General features: G+C 41.8%; 1 pseudogene; it reads right to left on the minus strand.

The window, feature by feature from the left end:
- Positions 1-1041: 1041 nt before the first annotated feature.
- LOC147357056 (C4b-binding protein alpha chain-like) lies at positions 1042-4312 on the minus strand (annotated as a pseudogene).
- Between the last annotated feature and the right edge of the window lie 3849 nt (positions 4313-8161).

Here is an 8161-nt window from a genome sequence, read left to right on the forward strand (position 1 = left end):
TGGGATTCTCCAGGCAAGAATACTGGAGTGAGTTGCAGTGCCCTCCTCCTGGGGATCTTCCCAACCCAGGGATCAGACCCAGGTCTCCTGCATCATAGGCAGATTCTTTACTGTCTGAGCCACCAAGGAAGCCCATGAATGCTGGAGTGGGTACCCTACCCCTTCTCCAAGTGATCTGCCCGACTCAAGAATCATACCCAGGCCTCCTGCATTGCAGGCAGATTCTTTACCAGCTGAGCCACAAGGGAAGCCCCTTCCATCCTGCTTACTCTACTCCTTTTCCTATTTCTCCTTGGAGAACTCGGAGAAGTTCCTTAATAAATCACTTGCACATAAATTCTTTTCTAGGGATCTGCTTCTGGAGAACCTGTCTTAAAAGAAACATTAAAGCTATTTTAACTGAAATATTAAAGAGTGATTACACTAGATTGGAAGATTTGGGCATGCCCAAGAGGAATACTTAGGTTGCATACAGACTTTCAAAAGTGTTCAAGTTAGTTATTATTGAATGCCAAGCAGAACCAAGTGTACATTAAATATAAAGAGGAACTGAGAAAAACACTGGGGATCAACAGAGAGAGAGAAAGCAGAAGACAGAGGAAGATGTGCTTTTGATCTGGGCACTGAAGAATGAGTAGGAAGTGAAAGTGTAGTATAAGTACATCTCTCATACGAGGTGCTAGTATGTAAAATAGAAAAGAATGTTAACCAGAGAAACATTAGGAAGTGATTGATGTACATCCTTAATTTCTCATTACAAGAGAATAAAAGTAAAAACGAAGACACTGGACTCTTGATAGGTGATTATTTATTTCTGCCATATGACCAAAACCAGGGAAACAGAAGTTTAAGATGAGAGAAAATATCAACCACCAATAGTTCCACACTATCAGTGGCATCAAAAAATATCAAAGATCTTTCAAATACAGGTATTTTTTCAGTAAATAATAGCACTGAAGGAACGGTAGAGTTGCTAATGAGAAAAATGTACCCCATTCTCTGTTTTTTAAGGGAAGGGAAGGGAAAGAGATGTACTGATTTTTAACAGGTGCTCAACTTCAAGTCTGTACATCCAGTCCTTCAATCTCCAGAGACAGTTTATATACCTCCAGGGTCATTTTTACATCCTCAGGACTTGGGAGACACTGCATGAGTTTCCTGCCTGTGAGCACTTGCTTACAGCCCATGCAAACTTCCTGAAAGAGATAAAGGATGGTTTGAGCGGTTTCTTTCCAAACTGAAAGTATGTTTCTTTCAGGATGCCTACCAATAACAGTAAAGTTGGAATATCAAGACCTTCCATAGCACTGATGCAAAAAATCAAAAGATACTTTGTACATCTCAGCAAAGTATTCATCTTAAGATCTGACCAGCACTGCTCTTAAAACAGCAGTGAAATGATCTAAACAGAGAAGAAACAGCACTGCCAAAGATACCTAGGGAACTTCTTCAGGATCAGCTGAAGGGATGGATCTGATGTCTATGCAAAATCATAACATTTGTGGTAGAAATACCTGTATCTATGGAACCCTCCTATCTAGGGGCTTGGTCCATCTTGCTATAAAATAAGGGAATTAGAATTTGCCTTAAGAGCTCAACATGTACTTTGAGAGTAAAAGTGCTGATGCTGAAATTGATTTAAAGAGCTCAGAAATGAGTCCTAATACAAGTCAAACCTCATCATTGTCAGCTGGGACAGTGCTCTGGAGCAGGTTACCATTTATAGAATGTGATAGAACACCTGAGGTGTGCCACTTACCCACTCACACTTGGGCACTTCTGGGTACCACGTTCCATTCTCTGAGCAGATGATATTTGGAGAGCCGACCTTACAAAAGCCAGAGTCACATGGACAGTGACGTTTTCAGGCTCAACATACTGATCCTTGTCCACAGAAAAAGTTCCATCTTCTACCTCTGGATTCAGACAGAAAGCTGTAATAGAAAGACAAATATGATCATTTTGTGATTCTCAGAATAAGATCATACAGTAGTAAAGAATATTGGCGGAGTGAGAAACACTAATAATAAATTATGCCTGCATGCTGAGAGTTGTCCTTTAACTGCGGGTATTGTATTATTATAATAATAAAATTAATAATGATAATATTAATGTTATTGTATACATATCATTGCTGGAGAGAAAAATTAAGTAAGTGCTGGCTCTGGCTGAGTGGAAACCATACTGTCAGAATATACACGATGGTCCTACTGTCTTAGCAAGGGCCATCAGTAAAGTGGAGTTACCTTTACACTGAGGCCCTGGAGATGACCAATGTGAATTTCTTCAGGTGATTTTTTTCTTCTGCAACCAAAATATATCCTTCATCACGTTTATCCTGCATCACAGTAGTAAAGGATAAAAATGAACTCACATCTTCATAGGATCCATGTGCGATACTAAGAAACATTCTGCAGTCTTGAATGGGGAAAGAGAAGGGTAGATAAGAATGAGCTAGTTTAACCAGCTATTCAGAGGGAGGGACTCTTCCCATTTTAGAGAACAAGGTCATTAAATTATATTACTGAGGTATGTTTCACGTCCTTAAGAAAATCACTATGTCCGTGCTAAGTCACTTCAGTTGTGTCTGACTCTTTGTGACACTGTGGAAAGTAGCCTACCAGGCTCCTCTGTCCATGGAATTCTCCAGGCAAGAACACTAGAGTGGGTTTCCATGCCCTCCTCCAGGGGATCTTCTCAATCCAGGTATTAAACTATGTCTCTGGCGGCTTCTGCACGGCAGGTGGATTCTTTACTGCTGAGCTGCTGGGGAAGCCACCCAAAAAATCACTAGAAATGATTCAAATCAACATTAGAGCAAAGGAAACACAACCTTCAGTTCAGTTCAGTCATTCAGTCGTGTCCAGCTCTTTGAGATCCCATGGACTGCAGAACACAAGGCTTCCTTGTCCATCACCACCTCTCAGAGTTTACTCCAATTCACGTCCATTGAGTCACTGATGCCATCCAACCATCTCATCCTCTGTCGTCCCCTTCTCCTCCCACCTTCAATCTTTCCCAACATCAGGGTCTTTTCCAATGAGTCAGTTCTTCGCATCAAGTGGTCAAAGTATTGGAGTTTCAGCTTCAGCATCAGTCCTTAGACTGATTTCCTTTAGGATGGACTGGTTGGATTTTCTTGCTGTCCAAGAGACTCTAAAGAGTCATCTCCAATGCCACAGTTCAAAAGCATCAATTCTTCGGAGTTCAGCTTTCTTTATAGTCCAACTCTCACATCCATACATGACTCCTGGAAAAACCATAGCTCTGACTAGACTGAACTTTATTGGCAAAGTAATGTCTCTGCTTTTTAACATGCTGCCTGGGTTGGTCATAACTTTTCCTCCAAGGAGCAAGTGTCTTAATTTCATGGCTGCAGTCACCACCTGCAGTGATTTTGGAGCTCCCCAAAATAAAGTCTCTCACTGTTTCCATTGTTTCCCGACCTATTTGTCATGAACTGATGGGATCAGATGCCATGATCTTAGTTTTCCGAATCTTGAGTTTTCAGCCAACTTTTTCACTCTCCTCTTTCACTTTCATCAAGAGGCTCTTTAGTTCTTTTTTGCTTTCTGCCATAGAGTGGTGTCATCTGTGTATCTGAGGTTATTGATATTTCTCCTGGAAATCTTAATTCCAGCTTGTGCTTCTTCCAGTCCAGCGTTTCTCATGATGTACTCTGCATAGAAGTTAAATAAGCAGGGTGACAATATACAGCCTTGACGTACTCCTTTTCCTATTTGGAACCAGTCTGTTGTTCCATGTCCAGTTCTAACAGTTGCTTCCTGGCCTGCATATAGGTTTCTCAAGAGGCAGGTCAGATGGTCTTGTATTCCCATTTCTTTCAGAATTTTCCACAGTTTATTTTGATCCACACAGTCAAAGGCTTTGGCACAGTCAATAAAGCAGAAATAGATGTTTTTCTGGAACTCTCTTGCTTTTTCTATGATACAGTGGATGTTGTCAATTTGATCTCTGGTTCCTCTGCCTTTCCTAAAACCAGCTTGAACATCTGGAAGTTCATGGTTCACATATTGCTGAAGCCTGGCTTGGAGAATTTTGAGCATTACTTTATGGGTGTTGGCATGTAAAGCAGTGCCAGGGTCCAGCCCCAGTGGATCCAGGGAATTCGAAGGGGAGACGGCTTCGGTGATCAGGATACGATAGAATTTAAGATATAAAGAGTGGTTAAATAGGGATAGCTCAGTGAAGAAATTTAGTGAAGAAAAGAGGCTGAATAACTTGGTTTACGTGGAAAGCCAATAAAACGCCAAGACAAGGAGTTTGCGTCACCTACATAGGCCGCAGGCATCCTCCCATTCTCCAGAAGGAGAGGAGACACTAAGGCCTCCCTGGTCAGATCTTAGAAGCTCAGGCAAAATTAGTAGACTTGACGAGACTTCACACTCCAGATGGGAATTCAGCCAGAAGGTGAGAGAAAGAACGACATGGGGAGACCAAGCTTTGGTGAACAAGGCCTGCACTTTATGTTCCAAAGTAGTTTTTATACCTTAAGTTGTACATAATGGGGGAAGGGGTAGAGTCAGCAGTAAGCCAGGCTTTCTTCCTGCAAACTTATCATATGCAAAAGTTTTGGTGATTTACATCATCTTCTGGCCAGGAAGCCTGTTAACATTTTATGACCCTTTCTTCAGAAAACTTATTTTTCTCTAAAGGTGATTATTCTAAAGTCAGGTGCCAACCTCCAAAAGCATTAGATAAAGTTGCATTTCTATAGGGCAAAAGTGTGGTGGGCTATAACAAGAAAAGAATTAACTCAAGGGTCCAAGGTTACAAACATTAAAGCTATTACTTACATTCCTATATACCCATTATATTAATCAATACACTCCCCGGGACACAGTAGGTAAGGGATATGGAAACTTAGCAGCAAACATTGGCCCAACAAATGAAAAACCCTTCACCAATACAATTTCTAATCAATCTTTTAACTGCTCAAAGGAATCTGTATTTAGACAGTTTAGAACATCTCATGCCTCTCACGGTTGGGAGGCTCTGAACAATCACATGTGGCCAGAAGAACTTATTCAGGCAGGCTAGAAAACTTCCAAAGGAGTTTCTGAACTAAAACACTCTTGTCATGCCCAGGAACTTTATTAACTAGAGCTCTAAGTTAATTCCTTCTCCGAGAGAGGTGGTGGGGGACAGCCCCCCATAAAGTCAGAGGTGTAGGTGAGAGCACAAAGCAGTAAAGTAGACAGACTCTGGTTTTGGGGGTAGATGCTCAAGAATTTCCAGGGGGACTCCTGAGGCTCGATCCCGCCTTTGCATATGCTCGGCCTCCTTCCTCATGACCTTTGCCACGGGCGGAGTTCCTCACGCTGACTCCCAGGCAAAGCAGAATAACATAAATTGTGTCCTTTGACCAGAGTAACCAAATCCTCATCTAGACCTTCTAAAAAGGTGCAGTTAAGCAAGAATCATTTTGGTGATTAGAGAATGATTCAGGTGTCAAGCCTGAATATTGCAAAAAGTCCCCCTGCCCCCCACAATCTCCCATAATAGCCTGGATCTATTCATTCAATCCTTGCTTGCATTGTTGAATCATTGTCCACTTTATGGTTTTTGAAGAAAGTGCTGGGAGAGGTTTGAGCAATTTTCGAGCTATTTCCTTCAGTACAAATCTCTGGACTATGTGGTTCAAAGTCCATTAAGGGGCATTTCCACACTGCTTTCTATATTCATTCCCTTGCTTTGCTTTCACAAACTAACAGCTGTATTAGTTTATATCTATCTGAAACCCCAGACTTGTAGGCCTGGATGGTTAATTCAAATTCTTTAGTAAATCCCAAAGGATCCTGACTTGGACTGGGAAATTCCTTGGCTAAGGCCTTAAATTCTGTTCGAGTCCAAGGTGTATAGATTAGAACCGAGGATGATACATTTCTCCCTGCAATAGTTTCCCTGCAAGGAAGCTATAATCAGTTCTGCCTTTTTGTATTTAATCCTCCTTTGCTGGGGAAAAGGGAGCAGCAGGAGGCAGAAGAGTTGGAAGAGAAAAAGGCATCTGGGCCAGGCAGTTCAGATAGGAGAGGATTCACAGAAGGAGCAGAGGGAGAGGCAGTGTCAGGGCTAGCCACCTGTTTTAGTTCTGACACAGTTTCAAGCAATTTCTAGTTGGAATCCTGCAAAGAAGTTACATTATTGTTTCCTCTTTTAGAAGCTTCTAGATGCCAAAGTAAACATTCCATTCAGTCTGCTTGATTTTACAACCGGCTTTTTCTAACTGTGCACGTCAAAATAACAATTTTGGAATATCAAAAGTCCTCCAGTTTGGGCATTTTAGATAAAGATCTCCTTTAGTGTAATTTCCCCAATTTGGTATGTAGTTTCAAGTACAAGTCTTGTAGCACTAGATGGAGTGTTAGAGTCTGCTTTCTCACGTTCCTTGTTTCTGTTTGACAGGCTCTATTTCCCGTTTTTAGTTGAATTTGTCATAGATGAAATTCACTAGTGAGATTGTGTGGTAGGCCAGTGTGCTCTTTGTGAGCTTAACTCCTCTTGGAGTCACCCCAGAGCCGCTTCAGCCCTCTTACGTGTCTCAGTACCTCCATTCAGCAGTTCAAGACCACCACAGGTTCTCAGGTCACCAAATGACCAATTCTTTTTTTTTTTTTTTGTACTTAATTTCTATTTATTTATTTATTTTAATTGGAGGCTAATTACTTTACAATATTGTGGTTGTTTCTGCCATACATCAACATTAATCAGCATTAGGTATACATATGTCCCCTCCTTCTTGAACCACCCCACTCCCCCACCACCACCACCTCCTTCCCGATCCTACTCTTCTAGGTTGTCCCAGAGCTTTGGTTTCCTGTGTCACACATCAAACTCCCACTGGCTATCTATTTTACACATGGTAATGTGTATGTTTCAATGCTATTTTCCCAAATCATCCCACCCTCTCCTTCCCACACTGTGTTCAAAATGTCTGTGTCTCCTTTGCTGCCCTGCAGCCATGAAATTAGAAGACGTTTACTCCTTGGAAGGAAAGTTATGACCAACTTAGATAGCATATTCAAAAGCAGAGACATTACTTTGCCAACAAAGGTCCATCTAGTCAAGGCTATGGTTTTTCCTGTGGTCATGTATGGATATGAGAGTTGGACTGTGAAAACAGCTGAGCACTGAAGAATTGATGCTTTTGAACTGTGGTGTTGGAGAAGACTCTTGAGAGTCCCTTGGACTGCAAGGAGATCCAACCAGTCCATTCTGAAGGACATAAGCCCTGGAATTTCTTTGGAAGGAATGATGCTAAAGCTGAAACTCCAGTACTTTGGTGACATCATGCGAAGAGTTGACTCATTGGAAAGGACTGTGATGCTGGGAGGGATTAGGGGCAGGAGGAGAAGGGGACGACAGAGGATGAGATGGCTGGATGGCATCACTGACTCGATGGACGTGAGTCTCAGTGAACTCCAGGAGTTGGTGATGGACAGGGAGGCCTGGTGTACTGCGATTCATGGGGTTGCAAAGAGTCAGACATGACTGAGCAACTGAACTGAACTGAACTGAAGTAGGATCATCAGTACTATCTTTCTAGATTCCATATATATGTATTAATATACAACATTTGTCTTTTTCTTTCCAACTTGCTTCACTCTGTATAATGGGCTGTAGGTCATTTGAACTGACTCAAATGTGTTCCCTTTTTATAGCTGAGTAATATTCCATTGCCTGGAGGAGGCATGGCAACCCACTCCAGTATTCTGGCCTGGAGAATCCTATGGACAGAAGAGCCTGGTGTGTTATGGTCCATAATGTCACAAAGAGCTGGACATGACTGAAGTGACTTGGTGGCAACAGCAATATTCCACTGTGTATGTGTACAACAACTTCGTTATCTGAATGGCCAATTCTTATCTGTGACCCCTGGATAGCAAGTGTTTTAATTAATGAGTGGGTTTCCCTGTAGGAGCACTGCATGATATGATGACTTGGCCTCCACCACTCCCATAAATTTCTCAGTCACCTGAGAAAACCATAACTGGCTAGGAAGAGTCTTGTTCCTTTTCTTCAGAGCAAAGCTCTCATTAATATCTTCACCTTTATTCCATAAAACTTTATTAAGGCAGCTGGACTGAGAAAAATCATTAGATCAGGTATGTACTACTCAGCACATACCACTCAGTCTTCT

Source organism: Bos grunniens, chromosome 16, assembly GCF_055505025.1.
Source record: "Bos grunniens cultivar Pamir isolate PY7600 chromosome 16, Bosgru_T2T1.0, whole genome shotgun sequence".
NCBI classification, from domain to species: domain Eukaryota; kingdom Metazoa; phylum Chordata; class Mammalia; order Artiodactyla; family Bovidae; genus Bos; species Bos grunniens.